Genomic DNA, 19,552 nt, shown 5'->3' with positions numbered 1-19,552 from the left:
TGCTGGTTATTTTTCTCATTCCACTACTCCCCCTTTGGCATCAATGACAAAGGTTGTCAAAGTGTCAATTGAGTGTGGTTTCCAATTTCACCCTTGTAACCGGTTGGTTACAATCTGAAAAAGATCTGCCAAAACCAGATTTAGGCTCTCAATGAACTTTTTGTTGTCTTTTATTGTGGCCTCAGTCCTCTGAACTGTACTGGTGAGGTGTTGCATTTTCTTTGTCGGTGTTTTTTGTCCTTGAATCAAAGCATCAAATTGTTGGCAATATAGCATTATAATAGACAATGAAAGATTGTTGGCATTTCAATAAGGATATTGAGAAGGTTGTTGATGATTATGGATATAACTGATTAAGGATGTTTACTATCTTGATATTATTATTTTGTCATTGATGTCAAGAAATTGATTTTCTAATTCAGTATGATGCTGCCATATCTTGAGAAGTATGATTTAAAGAATATAAAGATGTTGGTAAAAGACACAGAAAGATTATGATGAATAAGGGGATGAATAAGGTATTCAATGGGCAACTATTACAGAGTCAGACAATGATGAGATCATGATGTTTAGATTGTTTTCACATCATACATATGTTGTAAGTTGTAAGTTGTAAGGTTAATACTATACTATGTTACCAAGCAAAGAACCTAGTTGGTAAACCCTAAGGAACCTAGTCGGTAAACCCTAAGGTTATCGCTATTGGTTAATGAAGGCGGAATGTCTACCGAGTGAAGTTTAGTATTTACCGAGTTATAACCAAGTTGTAACCGAGCTATAACAGAATACATTAAATGGTTACATGCATTATTTAATGAAGGAAGCTAATGAGCTAGAGCTGATTAAATGATTGGTATGTCGTGCATGAAGTTTGTTAAGAATATAAGGCAATGAAAAGTCGGCATGAAGATCTACAGCGCAGATTGAACCGCAATACCCTGGCACAAGTTCCAAGAAATGTATGCAAGTTCCAAGGAGGGGTAAAATGTTTTTAGATCAAAAGATGCATTGAACCTGGACAAGATTGAACATCTGATCGCTATGATTGATCATGGGAAATGTGATCAAGGAGATTAAGCGGTTACCTAATTGTTTATAAATAGGAAACTGTTGATACATAATGTATGCAGGCAAGTGTATGCACAGGGATGCTACATAGTGATTACCAAGTACAGAAGCTTAAAGACCTGTTTCAATTACAGAGTATAGAAGCCCAGCAGATGGACAAGATTAGTTCTATGTCTAGATTGTATTGAACAAATATGAATCTGCTTTAGCATTTTAGATGTGAAGTTGCAAAAAATCTCTTAACTGAGTGGACTTAAAAGTCTTATTTGTAAAACCCTCTAGCAAGGTGACATTCCGATTGGGTGTTTGAAATCCTTTAACAAGGTCACTTCTAACAAGGTGAAGAACCTAATAGATCTGAGGGAAATCCCTTAATCGGGTCACATCTAGCAACGTGTTTGTAATCTTTAACAGGATTTGCTTTTAACCGAGCATACTCTAGAAGAGTATATTTCTTAGTGGGTCCAAAATCCCATAGTGGTTTTTCCCTATTTGGGTTTCCATGTTAAATCTGGTGTTATGAGGTTTATAATGTTTTCTATGCTTTTGAGTTTGCATGTTTGACAGTTTTTGTTATATTACTATAGTTTATGTTACCGAGGTTGAATCTGATGTTTTTATGGAAGATAAAGTTTGTATGATTCACCCCCCCACCCTCTCATCTTGTTGGTTATTAGATCTGTACTTACATTAAGTATTAGAACTATCACAGATATGTCTTTTCTTAAAGAGGCGAGGTAATCTAATTTTGGACTAAGTCTCCATTGTAGATCTTTAGCCTTTCCTTTTATTCTTTCCTTCTCTCTTTCCAACTTTAGTAGTTCTTCCTCAAAACTTGTTATTTTCTGCTCAAAAACTGATAATGAATGAGATGAATTAATGAAATTATCAGCTAGTTGATTTATTCCTCCTGTATCTTGCTGATTTTCTTATCTATATCTACTATCAAAAAGTTAGTTTTACATGTATCCCTGTACAGAGTTTTAAATTCCTTCAGTGTACTACACAGTTCCAGTAAAAGAGTGTCAAATTGCCTTGTACACTTCTTTATTTCCTCCTCAAAGAATTTATGTTTTTCTTTCTCTAGTCTCTCCTTGAATGCTTCCTCTTTTATTTGTTCAACTATCACAGTGTTGTCAGTAATATACTTAAACAAAGTGTCAAGTTGACTCAAGGAATCTTTATTATCTACATTACATTTAGGTGCTATCATTTTCAGAATTGGAATGGTATCATCTATTTCCTTCTATACTTGTGAGCTACAATTTGTTATCTTCTTAATGGAATCCAAAAGAACTTTTGTTACATTAGTTGATTTGAATTCTTCATTTGAAGAGCTAACACACTATATCCCACTAGTGGGAGCAATTTCCTTGCTTGTGGTGACCTCTGGTAGGTTAGTTTGTGTTTCCATTTCTTTAAGCAAAGGTTTGGATTGCTCAACTGATGTCGGTGGCATTGTCTCTGTATGAACATGTTGTTGTGATGGAGCCTATTTCTCTGTGTTGTCATCTATCAGTTTACCTTCTGTACCATTTGTTACTGGTGGCTCATTAGCCATATCTGTTTTCCCAGTTGTATCCTTATCTACCACAATATTGACTTTTTGTGTGTCAATGTCCACTGTATATAACACCTTAGAATTGGGATTGGTGTCCTCTTGTGGTATGTCCATACTCTCACTAGCCAGTTGATTGTCAGTGGTAACTACCGATGGAGTATCTAGAGGCGGTGGGGATAAGTTATCTTTTATTTTTATGCTAGGTGGTCCACCAACCTTGCCTTTTCCCTTATCCTTATCCTTCTAATATACTTTAATGGGTTTAGGGTTTCTATATTCTTCCTAATTTTCTTTCTCTACAAGGAATATGTCCCATGCATTAACAGTTTCCTTTGTTACCTCATTCACTCTACCAACCATAAGTGCTACATGCCGGTGTGCAGTTGAAAATACTGACAGGTTAGCCTCAGAGATCAGATCATCTATCTCTTTTGGTGAGTTGATAGGATAAAAAGCAAGTATTTTTTCAATTTTTATTTTCTTATCAAGCTCTACAACAGCTTGCCTTCTAGCTTCAAGTCTTTTAAACAGTTGTGTCGGTAATTCATCTACAACTTGCATTAGAAATTTCTTGTAAATGTCCAAGTGTAGAATTACATTGTTTTCAACTTTCTCCTTATCATCAACTGATAATGAATCATATAATTTATTGATGTTTTTTAGCTTTCCATCATCTATAATTTCATTTAGAAGTTTGTTAATTGGAGCAATGGTTTGTTGAGTCTTCTTCTTGAGTGTTAACTTCTTCTTTGGATTTACTTTTCTAGCTAGGGGCCTTACTGCCTGTTGTTTCTGTCTAGTTCTTCTAGGAGAAGGTGTAGATACCAGTGAAGGTTCCCTTTTTCTCACAACTCTTTTAAATTTAGCTGGCATATCACTTTTCAAAGAGGTTGCAACCGGTGAAAGGTGAGTTTCTGGCTAAAGTGTTTCTAACTCATCTTCAGTAATACCGGTTTGTTTGAGTACATCTTCTTTGATAGATTTAGCTTGTCTAGATCCTCTTCTAACTTTTTCTTCCACCTTCTTTACCCTTTTCTTTGACTGGATTTGATTTTCAATAGTCTCAACACTACCAAATACCTCTTCTTTAGGTTCCTTAGGTGCTTCCAGGAGGGCTTTTGCATATGTTTCAATTATGTGATCATCGGTTTCATACCCCATTTCAGTAACCCAAATGGTTCTTGGGATAATTTCCTCCATCCAAATCTAATCCTTCTTAATAATAAAGCATATTTCATCCTTATACTTATTTACATTTGCTTGTCATAATCTGACTCTGGTATTCATCTGGGCCTTCATGCCTGAAAATACTCATCTATGTTCTTTTCTCTATTTTCACCCATGTTATTTAGTAAGTCAAACAATTGTTTGCCTACCGGTATATCAAAACCAAGATTTTTTTTACTGATATTGGGCACCTATTTTGTTATGTGTAGCATTAAACAGACAAGTAGGTTTCCAAATCTAAATGTCCCCTTTTTGTCTTTCTTTATCTTTCCAAGATTGTCAATAAATTCATCTTTCAACCATTCACACACATCTATTTTTGCATTATCTTTAATCATATCATAGGCACTCTTTATGCATAGACTAGAGACTGAATTTAACCTGTTTGCATGTGTGGTTTTGTAGCCTAAAATCATGCTAATGAATCTGACATTGATGTTGGTTACATCATTTACTCTTAAGGATCTCTTATCAGATGTTGCACCTGTTAGGTTAATCACTAGGTCATTTGAGACCTTCTTTGTTTTATCAGTCCTGTTACCAATGGAAGGTAACCCTGTCACAGCTTTTACTGCCTCTTTTGTAATTTTGTGAATTGGGTCTAACCAAAAGAATTCACCATGTACCCTACTTAATACTATCCTTATAACATCCTTAGGAAAATCTGGAATACTGAGAATTTTAGTGAATCCTAGGGTTTCAACTATTTTGTGTTCAAGTTTCACATTATCATAATCATCACAAATTACAGACTTATACATGCTCTTGATTTCCTCATCACCTAATTCTTCTATGAGACAATGAATATACATTCTAGGGTCTTTAGCAAAAACTACTCCTTTGGGGATTTGAGAAAATGCACCAACATTATCATCTTTCTTGGCAATCTCGGGAACTAACTGAAATACGGGTCTATGGTGTTTAATCACTTCGACTACAATAGGGTTTGCTATGAATTCAGGAATAGATGAAGAAGACATGGATATAAATACCTATATCTACCTTAAGGATGAATGCTTCATGAATTTATTCTCTTCTTTGCTTGGAATGCCTTCGCTCAGGAATTTTCACGCTCTCGAAGATTTGAATGCTCAGTGAAATGAAATTGGAGCCAAAACACTTGATTTATAATGTTAATTTTGCCAACCACCATATTTAATGCTTGTCGGTTAAGTAATGACTTAACTTATATGTCGGTATAGAAGTAATTTCAACTTCTTACCATCAACCAAGGGAATAATAGCATGTTTCACATTTGATTGCTAAACCCTCAAGGGAATTTTCTTCAGTTAGATGAAGAGTCTCCTGCCAGTGGAGTGTTACTCTGTTCTGCCAGTGGAGGAGTGTTCCTATCACCATTTAGATTTGATTTCCTGATCCATTGTTTTGAGAGTTCCTGCTTTACTTCGTCAACCTTTTCTTTACCTTTCAAACTAGGACCTTTGTTATTTACCGGTGAGGAATTGCTTCTACAATATTTTGCAATATGTCCAATCTTATTGCAGGCATAACAAGTCACAATATTTTTCTGAATAGCTTTCCCATATCATATGCCGGTTTGCGTTCTGCATTGATTAGATAAATGTCCAAATCTTCCACAAACATAACATCTTACATTCATTCTGCAATTCTCTGAATTGTGACCAACTTTGTTGCATTTTGAACATTGACCGGTGGGTGTATTGGTATTCTGATAATTTCTAGATCTACATTGATTTGCTTAATGACCATACTTGTTATAGTTAAAGCATTTGCCATTAAATTTATAAGCAGTAGGTTGTCTTACCGGTTTGCCTTGATCCTGTGTGTTTGCAGTACTGGAGCTTTCACCAACTTCAAAGCCAAGACCATTAGTGTAACCATTAGGTTTTTGATTCTTCAACAAGTCACCAAGTTCTTCTGAGCTTTTCTTGAATTTTCTTTATGCTGATTTGTAGTATCATGTTCTCTTTCCAAGATACCTTTTTGTCTCATGAGTTCATTTGAGTTATTTTGTGCATGCATTAGATCTATCTTCAACATATCATTTTCATAACTAAGTCTTGTGTTTACATTTGCAACATCATTCAGTCTTCCAGTCAAGTCTTCTTCATTCTTCTTTCTATCTTCAATTTCTTTACAAAATCTCATAGTCATATCCTGCATCTCATTCTTTGTTGTCATGTTTTCTTGTTTCAGCTTATTCATCAAATCACTAAGAGTTTCCTTTTCATCATTCTCTTTTTGCATCTTTTCACAAAGTTCTCTTCTCTTATTGCTTGCAATGGTAAGATTTTCTTGAAGTGCTTGAATAATATCCTATGCAGCTTTTAGGTCATCTTCAAGTTTGATATTTTTCAACTTTTCTACATCATAGTCTGAGAGAGCTGCTTCTAATTGCTTCATCAAGTTTTCCATCTCTACCGGTGTCAAGATCTTCCTCAAGTTGTTAGGCTTCTGAAAATAGAGGACCAAGCTCTAATACCAATTATTAGGATTCCCACAGATACTGAGAGCGGGGGTGAATTAGTATCTAACCAGTTATAAGATTTTCTTAACTTAAAACATGTAAAGCATATCAATACTGTATACCGATAAACAAGAAATAATGCAATAAATAGAGATAACAACAACCACATGAAAAACACACCATAACACAGTAGTTTAACAAGGAAACCCAGTGTGGGAAAAACCTCGGTGGGATTTGTGACCCACAATATTTGATTTCTAAAAAATAAGAGAATATTACTGCTACAAAAGGGGCCTACACATGTAGGAAGGCCAAGTGCCTAGAGCTCACTACTCAATTACAAAATGGGAAGTCTAACTGACTTACAAAATGGATTATATAAATCCAATGTCTTGTACTACTTCAAAATAGCATCTACTATGCCAGATCCAATACCAGTTTATAACTCTGCTTCATACATAAACCCTTAACCTATAATTCGCATAATAGGTCTACCTTATTTTGCCTATATATTTTCTTCCATCTATTACAAAATGTTCTATAATGATCTCTTATATATATAAGTCATTTTACAACTTGCCAAGTCGACTTACAATGCTTTTACAATAATTAACAAAATATACTACAAACAAAATTCATGTCGGCTTCTGTGTCAGTATGCTTCCTTTCACTACTGGTGCTAGTGGTCTATGTGCTGGTGTAGAGTCTGACCTTGCTAGTCCTGGTAAATTACCTTTCTAGTGTCATAGGATTTTAAGGTTGCCATCAATGACAAAACCTTCAATCACCTACAATATCTCATTGGACTGTGCATTTGCCAACATTATGGTATCTCAAAATATAGCTTTCAAAATTGGAAACTAGGTAAGTGGATACCTTATATTAATAATCTTTTGGGATCTATTAACTCTTTTGAACTCAAAAATACTTTTAGGGAAGGAAATAAGGTGGTAGATCTTTTGGCCAATGTTGGGATTGATAAGGATCTTAGTACAATCATATTTGACAACAAGGATGCAGACACAGTAGTTTTGGAAGTCATTCTAACTGAGATCCCAAATTTAACTCGTATGGGAGTTGGTTAGACATTGATTGTTGTTAATGCCTCTCATGAACCAGACCATAGGTGGTATAGTTGTATGATAAAAGGGAAATTAGAACTATGTTTCAGCTCCTCGTGATTCCCAGTCTACAAAAAGTGGCGATGATAGGTACAAGTGAGTCACACCTCTGGCAAGTCACAGTATGTGTTGGCAGGTAAGAGTGTAGTGCGCGGATCCCATAAGATTTCTTTGGAATGGGAGTTTTGATGTTTCTAGTAGTCTGCATTCTATTTAAGGAGGAACGAGATAGAGACAGATGTATTATGATTGGATAGCCAAAATGTCGCATTTTGTGGGTCTGAGCTGGGTTAACTGTGGAAACTCTCTAGAGCGACAATGCCTCAACTTGTTCGTGCTGGAGGAAGAAATTTGTGGGGCAATTATCTCCCTGGTGGATTGTTCCTTGAGCTTAGAGAATCATTGGTTTGATGGGCTTGTCTATGGAATGGTAATCACTCCCATAGTGGATATCTTGGAGTCACAGGTGGAAGGTGTCGGTTTGATGCAAGGATTTGTTAACCCGGTGAACATCCATGTCATGGCGGATGCAATTTTTGAGCAGCGAGAAGGGGTCAAGGAGAGTATCCTAAAGTTGTATTTTGAGCCTACAAATAACATTTCTTCCTCATCTGATACGGAGGATTCATCGGGAAATGGGCAAGAGGAGTCTGATGGTGATGGAGTCAAGGAAATCGATGCAGAAGGAGAGAAAGAGGAGGAATCATTTGAGGGAGAGGAGCTGGAAGAGGGAATGGAAGAGGTGATAGACTTGGACAATGGAGAGGAAGAGGAGGCTGATGGAGAGGCGGCTTGCAGAGCAGAGCAGAGAAGAAATGCCTTGTTCGCGAGAGAGGTTTGGTGTACTTTCAAGGCAGGTGTGTTGAGTGGCAACCTCAACAATTTCAGGAGGATCCTAGATTCAGATGATTGGTGGCTTTCGGAGGGATCAACTGACAATCTCCTCAGCATAGGGGATGCAGTGGTGGATATTATTTGCTTTATTAGACAGAATTAGGGAATAGGATACTGGTGTTCGAGCTGGTTAGGGTGTATCTGCCAAGGTTTTTTGTAGTCGGATTCTAATTGTAGCTATGTTCTCCTTAGTTGAAGAGATTTTTGGATATGTGATAACATAACTATGTATTTATTTTCTTTTATTAATATAGGATGCTATCCCCACAACTGATAGCACTTACCTTTAAAAAAAAAAAGAGTTAAACTCAATACTATAAATATCTCCCACATACATATAAAATAATCAAATAAATAATAAATAAATAAATGGATGTACTGATAAGCATAAATACTCAACTAATATAATTCCACCAATTAATTATTAATTAATTATAAACTCCCAATAAATAAATATATATAAATATATTGTATTCGTACTAACCATTATTTAATAATTTACGCCAATGCCTATATGTAGTAATTGATTAATTAATTTTCACAATTCCAATAACCAATAAAATATAAATCCATAAAATAAACATTAATGAGTAATAATTCTCCAATAATAATAATAATCGCACATTAATATTAAATATTATTGTCATCTATTGATTTAATTTAATATTTATAGACTATATAAACCGATTAATAATTAACTAATAAATAATCACAAACTCACAAGGCAACCCAACATAAGATTGAACAACATACCACATGACGCAAACCAATGACTCAAGCCAAGACACTAATTGACAAGGGTATCAACTTAAGCCTAGAGTATGGGAGGGAAACACATGTCATCTCCAACAACTTGCCATTGGGATAAAGACACGCTCGGACCTATCAAACCAAGTGGAGTCAATGTTTGGTACTTGAAATCCTGCATCCACCACTAAATGCAATACAACATATATACAACACATATATATCATAAATGATCAGGCAAGTAATAGAGAATCGCAACGTCGTATCGTGCTCACATTGAGTGGTATGACATCATCTCTAATCATGAAGACACTAGAAGACAATCACGAACATCGTAGCATCAACTCAGTCATCATAATCAGAGTAGGGTTAGTGGAATCATAATGTCATCAAAATCCCATAAGCAATATGATCCATCATGAATAATGATCAATTATAGATCCATTATCACATCCAATACAATCGTGAAATAGGGTTACTATATAACATGATACCATCAAATCATCATAAAGTAGACTAAGCTAGATCAGTATATTCATTTGATGTACAAAAAGACAAGATGAATCAGGGAGGGGCACTACATGCCATTTCTAGCAATCCACTTTCCACTAACTCTTCTGTAATTGGATGTTGGTTAGGGCTCTTTATTTGATCCCAAAATTCCTTCAAATCAATGTGCCCTAATATGACATGTCAACTTTTGGTACTACGCTCTCCAATCCATTCAAGTGTTCATACCCTAAGTACTTGTAATTCATCTTGGATTATTCTTTAAATTCCCAAAACAATTTGGTAGAGTTTACCCTTAATCTAGAGGCATTCGATGATGAAACTAAAAACCTAATAGTATAAACAATAAGTTCTTCATTGAAAATTCAAGCTACTAACCTCTTATGTGACAATGATTTCAAGAAGTCTTTTGGTTATGAGTTTTGTGTCACTTTCATCGTAAACTATACCTCCCCATTCAACTAATATTTTGAATTATGCCTTTGAAAATGATAGTTTGGTCTAAATAACTTTCCTTTTAGCTGCATTATTTCCTCGCCTACTTCAACCTTCTACAATTATGGCATAGTACCTTGGGCATGGCATCAACACTTTAGCTCTAGGTTGGTTAAAGTAGGATTGTTGGAGTCCAACAAGAGTTTTAAAACAATGCTATTCCTCCACTAAAATTTCAAACTATGGCACACACTTTACTTTCTTCTCACTTCATTTTTCATTGTAGTTTGATATGAGGTGTTAGAGTTTGACAAGGTTCTATAGCCTCTTCATGAGCCAAATTTTGACTTAAAATTAATTGTTATTTCTCTATTTTGAAGAGCATGCTTTGTAAAGAGTTTTTCTATATAAATCCCAACTATTTTTGCCTTTATAAACTTATTTAATGATCCAAGTGGTCAGGCTTGGACTTGGTTAGGAAACTGCATCAGAGTTCAAAATTGTCATAGAAGTTGGAAACATTATTGAAAAAGGCTTAAGAGTTAATAAAGTTGGACTCATTAAAGACCAAGAGGTGAGTTTGGGGCCAATTTTCTTGCTCCAATAATTCTTTTGGAACTAAGGGACTTACAAACTTATAGACAAAATCAACTATGAAAAGCTTTAAAATTAAGTATGAGTAGAAATATCAAAGTCCATTAGAGTTTTTGGAACTAGTGATTAAGGTCGAAAAACATTTGTAAGTCTTTAAAAGGAAGACCATGAAGGTTTAAACAAATATGGAAAGGCTTGTCAATGTCCAACAAAAGTTTCTAACAAAGACTAAAACCTGATGCGCTCATAAAAATGACTAAGTATGAAAAATTTAATGATAGAATATGAGCCCAGTTAGACATCTAAAATATGAATGTTAGTCTAGACTCTAAAATAGAATTTAAAACTTAAAATTTTATTATAGGAAAAATTCAAGGCAACAATATGATATTGGGAGACGGAAGGTTACATAGCTATCATCCTTATGGAAAGAGGATGCAATATTCTCAAAATATGCTCAAAGAACATGATTCCTTTTTTATTCTTAATACATTTTGATATCAAGAAGATCCAATCGTATGCTTTCTAATGACATATATCATACTTGGATAGTATCTTTTCCAATCTCCTTTGTTTGACCCAAAAATATCTCCCTCCTTTCTACTTATTCTCGTTGAGCCCAAGTTGCTCTACTTTTTCATGGCAATGTTAATGGTCCTTGCAGTGCCTCCTCTCTTCATAATGATGGTTTCCTCCAGGAGATAAGTAAGTCATAACTTGTATCAAGGATGCATTCTAAAAAATTTGAAATACTAAGGAGAAAAAAAAAAGTGTCCCTACCCTCCAAAATGTCTCCAAAGTTTGACCATGGACAAAAATAAAAATGATCCCCTCTTCTTTCTACTACAAAATATAATAATGCGAAAATCTATGAGACCCAGCTCATATAATTCTCCTCATGTGTTGAAAGAGAAATAAATGAATAAATTTAAAACTAACTCCCACTTCTAATTTTAGGAGCAAATAATGGCATCTAGAAGATATCGACATGTGTCAGTTTTATTAATTTAATTTATACTACTAGTTAAATTGAAACAATTAGGTTGTTAATAAAATATTTTTCTTATTTAATAATTAAAATGTGAGGGTTGGACAATTTATACATGTAATAACAAATTAAATATTTTAATAGATCTATTTTATACCAAATATTGCATTTACATTTATTTAATTATATAAAATCATTTAAATTATTATATAATAAAAATAGGGATATTAAGGGTTGTGACACGAATTAATTAATTAATTAGGTGGTTAATGATGAATACTAAGAGGGGGGGCTGAATTAGTATACCAAAAAATAATGTAATCAAACTCTTAAATAGTTTAGTAGATAACTAGTGCAACAGTTTCACTAATAAACCGGTTAGGATACATGCAAACCAAATAGCAAACAAAGCATTCACCCACAAGAGCACAATCACCATAACACAAGATATTTGATGTGGAAACCCAAATGGGAAAAACCATGGTGAGCAGAAACTCACAAGTAACTATCTGCAGAATAGAAACCAAACCGGTTAAGGTCAGACCAGTTAAGGTCATACAATTTTCTTCACCAGAACAGATCCTGTTAGGAATCTAGATCTTTGTTAGGAGATAAGTCCTATTAAAGACTACCTTTTTAAAGGATTTCAGATCCACAATTGTGAACCACCTTGTTAGAGGATTTACAAAGTCTTTGTTGAGCCTACCCGCTTAAGGGTTTCAAACTTGTCAAAGACGTGAGTAATCAACAAGTGAATGATCTAGACAATAGCACAGTATGCTTAATTAGATCCTTGTCAGCTTATTGTTAATGCATTTCAGCATTACTTTAGTCTTCAATATCTCTACACTCTATCTCTTCACATAGACCTAATTTTCTCTTCAATGATCGCACAATGTCTCATACTATGTCTCTTACACATCTCACATGTAAACCCTAGACATGATGTCCTTATAAAGGAATCTAATTTCATGTCGGTCCAATAGGATTAGACTACAAGTTCCTAGGTTCGATGCATCTAGACACATTTGGTAACATGACACAAAAACACCACCAAAGTGTCAGTGGATGATAACTCACCACACATTACAATAATACCGGTTGGTAACTCATCACAGAGTAATACCGGTTAATACAATATACCGATTACCGGTTATCAAAAATGAAGAGTGGTAGATCATAGTGTTCTGATCAAAAGTTAACTAACACTTGGTTCCTTCCTCCCCCTAAGCATATACACTACTCCCTTTGCAAAAATTACAAGTGCATAAAATGGTAACATTCACCAAAATTTTAATGTACACTACTCCCCCTTTGCCAACAATGACAAAGTAATGCAAAGTAACCCCTGTTTCCTTATACAATAAAAATAGAGTAAATGTTCATGACAATAAGGAATGAAATTTCTCAAAAAAAGATTTAAAGTCCTACATAAAAGTTTTCATGGCCAATGTCCATGACTCAAGTAATGAGGTAGCAACCTCACTTTCAATCTTCATCTGGAATGTCAGTTATTCCATTGCATCAATGGTACTCATCTCTTGAGTTACCGTGATAGCTTCTAGGTTGAGAAAACATTTATGAAGAATCTACACTCTTGGCAATAGGAGCAGTTGAAGCTCCTGCAAATCTTTAGTCTGATTTCTGATCTCTGAGTCCATCTTGGCAATCTGATGATGAAAATGATGAATGGTTTGTCCATAGGTAGTGAATGAATCATATTGCATTTTAAAAGTGTTGATATATCCCTATAACTCTGGTTGAAGTTGAGCTTTCTATTTAAGCACATCATCACAAAAGAGATGGGGTTGGCAGATTTTACTTTGAAGTAATTTACCTTCACCCATAGCAACACTGATATTATTCTATTGTTTCAGTAGTAGTGTCTAGAGCTCATTCATTTGCTTGACTAAGGTAGTATTGAGCGCCTTTCCATGGTTCTTCTTTGCAGTTGCTTCAGCAACATCTTCCAAGCATTGTACATGGTCCTCCACTATGGTACAAAGAAGTTTAAGCTTGCATAGAGAGGAATCAGTACTGGGGAGGTTGGTACTGAGAATTAGACTGGTAAGGGTGTTAACTGCAGTTTGTATGACATCCTGTTCTTTCTTCCTTTGCAATTCTTCCATTCTCTCCTGTGCAAGTTTGATGCTTCGTAGTAGCTCAGACTCATCTGTTGATTGAGTCAGACTTGCAAGAGTTAGATCAATGGGTTCGGTGGTATCAACTTGTTTGGTTTGATCACTGGTTGCCTTAGGAGTCTCTGCTTGTTTTCTCTCCTCTGCTTCCTTCTCCTCTTCCACTCTTTTCTTTTCTTCTTCTTTCTTCTTCTCTAACTCTTTCTTTTTCTCCTCTTCTTGTTTCTTCTCCATTTCTTCCTTCTTCTTGTCTTCTTCCTGCTTTTTCTTCTCTTCCTCCTTCTTCCTTTTCTCTCTTCTTTCCTCTTCTCCTCTTCTTTCCTCTTCTCCTCTTCTTTCCTCTTCTCCTCTTCTTTCTTCTTCTCTTCCTCTTTTTTCTTGTTTTCTTACTACCTTGTTTTCTCTTCTTGCTCTTTCTTCATTTGTTCTTTGTCAGGAGTGAAATCCTGAATATCTAATGCATCCACATCAATAGGATCAATTTTCTCTATCACAAATACCTCATCCGGTTTGCTTGAGGATAGTTAGATTCTTGTTCAGCCTTCTTATTGGCTTCAGATACTTGGTGTATTCTGATAGTAGCTTTGACATGTATATGTGTATCCTATTCCACTTTAGAAGCTTTACCTTCTGGTAGCTTGAGTCTTCTTCTTTTCATGAAGAAGATGCGCTTGTTCTTATCCATTATTTCAAATAATTCAGAATTTGAAGCATCAGGAAAGTATTGTGCAAAAATTTTCTCCCTGATCTCTTGTTCTTTCTTAATGGCAATGTGCCATTTATTATCCAAAGAATTGTACCAAGAATTTGGAGTAATAGATTTAATCTTTGATGGTGACCCATCATTAACACATAAATATTTAGTGACCTCCCATTCTACCTCCTCTTTCTATTGGTATTTTGGTATGGTTTTGTCATTGATGTCAACACCTACTAAACCTTATCAACTCTGGCACTTTTGTGAATCAACAACATTCACCGACAAGCAAATGACTCATGCACAGTCACTGGTATCTGGCACACCGACAGGATATAATGATCACTGACACTTGGAATGGCATGGAAAACACTTGGTTATGTTGAAGATATCGTTTGGACACTTTGTCTTTAAGATTTGTTTATTGGCATATTCATATTAGCATAGTTGTTGTTACCGGCAAATAGGTCCAGGTTATACACCGGCAGGTTTATCTTTTCCAAATCAGCATGGCACACTATGGAGATGATTTATTATTGTTGTAAATGCATTAAGTCGACATTGTGAATCGGTTATTGCATCGGGCATTAATTTATTTGTAAATTTATTTTATTGTAATATCCTTTAGAGCCGACCTACTAAAATTGGTCCTAGGTTATGATATAAATGTAAGATCTTATTTGTAAGATCGAATGTGGAAAGCGAAAAAAGGATTGTGTGAAGGTCTATGCGAGAATAAGAAGAGCTATACACGCAAACATCATTTGAAGGTGAAGCAAGGTTTTTGTGAAAACATATCAAAACTACACCAGTACTGAATCCAGCATATGAAGATGCTAGTTTGAGCAGTACATCCTTATTGGATTTAACCATCCAATTGTAGTCAGTGTGACTCCTATTTTGTGTTTGAGCAGTGAGCTCTAAGCACTTGGCCTTTCTACATGTGTAGACCCCATTTGTATACATATACTATCTGTAGTAGTATCATCTGATTGTGGGTAAGGTTTCCCACCATGGTTTTTCCTTCCACGTACAAATATTGGTGTTATGTGTTGTGGATGTTATTATCTTTCTATTTCATGTATTAATCTTTACCGGTACTGCAATTAACTGATAAACTATCTACCGGTATAAAAGACTAGTTTACCAGTATTAAGCATTAAGTTGGTTAAGTTGTTTTTGGTTTGAATTTATTAAGACAACTGATTCACCCCCCCCCCCCCTCTCAGTTGCCTCCAGGACCTAACAATTGGTATCAAAGCTTAGTCCTCTTTTTGTGGAAGTTTAAAAGCTTGACGAGATCCAATGTCTACTAACTATTTCAGGAAGGATAGTCCTAAACTTGATGGAACCAACTATGGCATATGGAAGATTAGAATGGAGACACATTTAAATTGCATTGGAAAGGACATCTGGGAAGTTACAAAGAATTTTTATACTACTCCTACTCCCGGTCACCCTAATCCACCTACCTTGGGAAAAGATGAAGAAAATGATTGCAAAGCAAGAGAAGCACTTTTGAGCGCATTAATAGATCAACAAATCATGGGATTATCAGATAGATCAACTACAAAAGCTATTTGGGATCATTTGGAAACACTAAATGAAGGAGATTCCCTAGTCAAAATTGCAAAACTTGAAAGCTTTTGGGTCAGGTATGAAAATCTAAAAAATGGAAGAAGATGAAAGGATTTCTTCTTTTATGGAAAGAGTTAATGAAATTGTTTTGGGTATTAAATGTTGTGGAGGAACCTTAAGTGAAGATGAAATTGTTTCAAAAGTTTTAAGAGGATTGCCACTGGCATATAAAATAAAGGTTACTACTATAAATGAGTTAAGAACAATGCCTAATACATCAATAACTAGGGATACATTGATTGGAAAACTCTTAGCTTTTGAAATTGAGGAATTTGGTCTTGTTGCTACTATAAAGATAGATTTAGCTTTTAAGACATCAACATCATCTACACCATCATTTGAAAAATCTAATTAGAAAGCCTTTTATGCAAGAGAACTTGAGGAAAGCAGAAGAGAAAATGAAGAACTTGAAGAACTATTTGCAATAAAAATGCCTAAAGGTCCAGTAGGAAGTAAGTATGAAGGTAAAACACCCTTTAATTGCTTTAACTGTAATAAGATTGGTCATATGGCTTCTAGATGCCTTGATAGACATACTAGACTAAGAGAAGAAGCTAGAAGAATATACAAGCCTAACCCTGAATATCAGAGATACAGATTTAAGAAGAATAAAGACAAATCTTGTTATCTTGTTGAGGAAGGAGTCACTGATGATTCTGATGAGGATCCGACAGACAATGGATGGGTTTTTGTTGCTATAAGAAAAGATCATCCGGCACCTACTATTCAACCAGTAGAGCAGGCCCTGGCAGCTAAAGTTGAAGTAAAGGATGAATGGATCATTGATTCAGGATCCTCACATCATATAATTGGAGATAAAAGTAAATTCTTGTTCAAGAATATAATGAAGGCTTAGTGAGATTTGGAGATGATAAAGCTTGTTTGATCAAAGTTAAAGGTATAATATCTCTTGATGGTAAGCATAATACTGACAATATTTACTATGTTGAAGGTTTAAAGCATAATCTTTTGAGTGTTGGTCAATTAGTTGAAAAAGGATTTCAGTTACAATTCAAAAATGGAAAATGGAAAATCATGAATAGAACTGGTTTGGAAATTGCAACCAGTAATCAAACTAGAGATAATATCTTTCATTTCAATAACAGTGAAAAGACATACTTGATTACACATATTGATGAAAGTTGGCTATAGCATAAGAGACTCTATCATATAAATTTTGATTGCATGGTAAAAATCAGTACTACTAAGGCAGTTAGGGATTTACCTAAAATTGTCAAACCTCAAATTACAGTATGTAAGGAATGTCAATTTGGAAAACAAGTTAGAGCTACTTTTAAAAGTATTCCAGAAAAATCAAATAATGCTCTTGACTTAATCCATACTGATTTATGTGGTCTAGCTAGAACTAAAAGTTTGCAAGTGATAGATATTTCATGCTAATCCTTGATGACTACTCTAGAATGTGTTGGGTTACTTTTCTCAGAGAAAAATCAGAAGCACTTGGAAAGTTCAAACTATTCAAAGCAATGGTAGAGAATGAAACCAGTAAGAAAATCAAATGTCTGAGATCAAATCAAGGAGGAGAATTTACATCTAAGGAATTTAATACATTTTGTGAAGTAAATGGAATCAGAAGACAACTATCAGCACCCCGGACACCACAGCAAAATGGAGTTGTTGAAAGGAAAAACATAACTATCTTGGATGTAGCAAGAAGTATGTTATCAGAAGAAAATCTACCACATGTGTATTGGAGAGAGGAAGTAAGTACAATGGTCTATACATTCAACAAAGTTCACATCAAAGGTGAAACTAGTATGAACTATGGTTTGGTATTACTCCTACTCTTAAATATTTCAGAATATTTGGAAGTAAATACTATATTAGAAGGGATGAATATATTGGCAAATTTGATCCTAGAAGTGATGAAGGAATATTTCTTGGTTATTCATCTAAGGGCAAGGCATATAGATGTTTTAACAAAAGATTGCAGAAAATTGTTGAGAGTACAAATGTGAAGATTGATGAACAATTCAGAGGAACATCAAGGTATATAGACTCTGAACTGACAACAAAATTTCTAACAAATGAACCTACATTGAACCCACTGGTACAGAATGAAGATCCAGTTACACTGGTATCATCTGAAAATTCCACAGTAACTGAGGAATAATAGCAAACGAAGACACCCCACTATGTAAGACTGAATCACTCTGAAGATCATATAATTGGAAATAATTATAAAGGAGTTATGTCAAGAGGAAGATTGGAAAATGAAGAGGTATGTCTTATTTCTCAAATTGAACCATCATTAATTAATGAGGCATGTGAAGATAGACACTGGATTAAAGTTATGGAAGAAGAATTTAAACAAATTGAGAAAAATAACACATGGGCATTAGTTCCCCGGCCTAAAGACAAAAAAGTGACTGGAACAAAGTGGGTATTCAGAAATAAACTTAATGAAGATGGTAAGGTTGTCAGAAATAAAGCAGGACTACCATGTAAGGGATATTCTCATAAAGAAGGAATTGATTATATTGAAACCTTTCCACTGGTAGCTAGAATTGAGGCAGTTAGATTATTCTTAGCTTTTGCAGCACACAAGAACTACAAAGTATATCAAATGGATATTAAATGTGCATTTCTGAATGGAGATCTTGAAGAAGAAGTTTGCATTGAACAACCTGATGGATTTTCTTTGACAGATAACAAAGATATGGTTTGCAAGTTAAGGAAAGCTTTGTATGGGTTGAAGCAAGCTCCAAGAGCTTGGTATGCAAGATTGGATAAGTATATTTTGAAGATTGATTTTTATAAAGGTAATGCTGACAACAACCTATATTATAAAGTGACAAATGATGACATCTTGGTTATAGAAGTTTTTTTTTATGATATAATCTTTGGAGGAGAAGATGGATTATGTAAAGAATTTTCTATTGAAATGCAGCAAGAATTTGAAATGTCTATGATTGGAGAAATAATTTTCTTTTTAGGATTGCAGATTTCACAGACTGATAAAGGTATATTCTTGAGTCAATCCAAGTACTTGAAGGAGTTATTAAAGAAATTTGGGATGGAGAACTCTAAACCGGTAAGCACACCTCTGACTACAAATGACAAATTATTACAAAGGGATGAATCTACACCTGTTAATCCGACTAGATACAAATCTATGATAGGAGGTTTACTGTATTTGACACAAACAAGACCTGATATCATGAATTCAGTATGTATTATTTCAATATTTCAGAGTAATCCTAGAGAAAATCATGAATCAGCAGTAAAAAGGATTTTTTGGTACTTGCAAGGCACTACAAATCTTGGATTATGGTATCCTAGAGATGAAATCTTTGAATTATGTGCATACACAGATGCAAATTGGGTAGGAGATATGGATGATAGAAAAAGAACCACCGACGGAGCATTTTTTCTTGGAAGCAAATTAATTTCTTGGTTCAGTAAGAAACAAAATTGTACATCTTTATCAACAGCTGAATCAGAATATGTTGCAGCAACAACTA

The sequence above is a fragment of the Cryptomeria japonica genome, chromosome 10 (assembly GCF_030272615.1).
Source record: "Cryptomeria japonica chromosome 10, Sugi_1.0, whole genome shotgun sequence".
Lineage (NCBI taxonomy): Eukaryota > Viridiplantae > Streptophyta > Pinopsida > Cupressales > Cupressaceae > Cryptomeria > Cryptomeria japonica.
This window is presented reverse-complemented; position numbering follows the sequence as displayed.